Raw genomic sequence first — 1,763 nt, 5'->3', positions numbered from 1 at the left:
CATATTTATAATTATTTTTTTCTAAAAGTTTCTTTGTATTGACTTTGTTACTTTTGTTTGTTTGTTTCCATAGAAGCAACCAGATTTCCTCTGTTAGCTGCATAATTCTTATAACAAACTCTCATCAGATCTTTCACTTTTGAAAATTATCAGTAATAAGCTGGCAAGCTAACAATAACCATTTTAAGTCTTTTGTCAACTACCGATAGTTTTTTATTTTATTCTGATGCTTTCCTGAAAGCTCAATAGTCAGCTATGGGCAAATTGCTTTGTTTTCAAAAAAGGATTATCTCAGAATCCTGTGGAAAAGGTCTATGCCAGAGACTTTGGGCCTAGTATTTGATGGCACTGCTTTGAACAACTTTGAGATCACGCTAGTGGACTGAGGATTTCTAGAACTCTGGTTGAGAAGCTGATGGTTCATCAGCTGAAACTGTTAACCCAAGATCCACTGGAAGTTATTTCATAGGGCTGAATGAACTAAGGAGGGATGATTGTAATTTTTGCTAGAAATATTGTTAATACTGTAATAGTCTAATTTCTGGATATTTGAGGAAGGCCTTTTTCTTTCCTCTTAAGCTATCTATAGCTCCTAACAATTTAGTAATTCCAACTCTGCTGGTTGTGTAGATGCTGATTTTCTAAACTGAAATGGAACATTTCAAAATAATATTTTATTCTCTCTGCCTGACTCCTACAGAATTGGAAGCTTTAATTAAATATTCTTAATTTCACTACAATATAATTATTGTATGTTCATGGCAATGTAGTTATTGGCATAGGTTCACTGAGAATATGCCTTTCAGCTCGGCGCCTGTGGCTCAAGTGGCTAAGGCGCCAGCCACATACACATAAGGTGGTGGGTTTGAATCCAGCCCGGGCCAGCCAAACAACAATGATGGCTGCAACCAAAAAATAGCCTGGCGTTGTGGTGGGCGCCTGTGGTCCCAGCTACTTGGGAGGTGGAGGCAGGAGACTTGCTTGAGCCCAGGAGTTGGAGGTTGCTGTGAGCTGTGATGCCATAGCACTCTACCCAAGGGGACAGCTTAGGCTCTGTTTCAAAAAAAAAAAGAGAATCTGCCTTTCTTTATATCAGGACACAATTTGAAACATTGGTTATACAACCAAGGCCTTGCCTGGAGTGTCATGTGTGAGAACGATGCTCATTTAATCAAATAATTTTGGACTCTTCTAAGGAGCCGAGGTTGACTTTATGAGGCCAATGCTTACAAAGCCCTTCCCAGAAATCAGGCCTGGCACCTGGCTTATTCTTGTGGGTCACTTTCTGGAAGGACCAAGAACCTATGCTGTTTTGGGGACCTCAAAAAGAGAGGAATTCACTCAAATTTATGGGTCCTACAGGGGAAATCCGGTGGTGAGTTCTTGGTATATCTTGAGTTTGTGGTATGTATACCTGGCCTCAAGAGGCTTTGAAAAGTCAAATTTGAATTTTTTTGAGAACTTTCAACAAAGCAAGCTTAAGAAGGCCTAAATGGTAGATTATCACTCTTATTGCATCCATGTAAATACCAAACCAAATGTTATGAGACTGGTCTTTTTGTGGTCAAGAACAATCTTTCATTGAGATTAGGAAGATTATAGAAAAAAAATCATACTTCAGTAAGAAACTTGTTGAGTATAGCGACGATTCTCAGCTGTCTGATTCTAGGCCAGTTTACTGTCTTTGAGCTATTTTGCATCTCTTCTTATGTTTTTAATTTTAAAGACTTTAATTAATTTTCTTAGAGATAGGACCACACCAT

The sequence above is a fragment of the Otolemur garnettii genome, unplaced genomic scaffold, assembly GCF_000181295.1.
Source record: "Otolemur garnettii isolate 467f Iridium unplaced genomic scaffold, OtoGar3 scaffold00263, whole genome shotgun sequence".
NCBI lineage: Eukaryota > Metazoa > Chordata > Mammalia > Primates > Galagidae > Otolemur > Otolemur garnettii.
The sequence above is the reverse complement of the archived record's forward strand: the minus strand, read 5'-3'. Positions refer to the sequence as shown.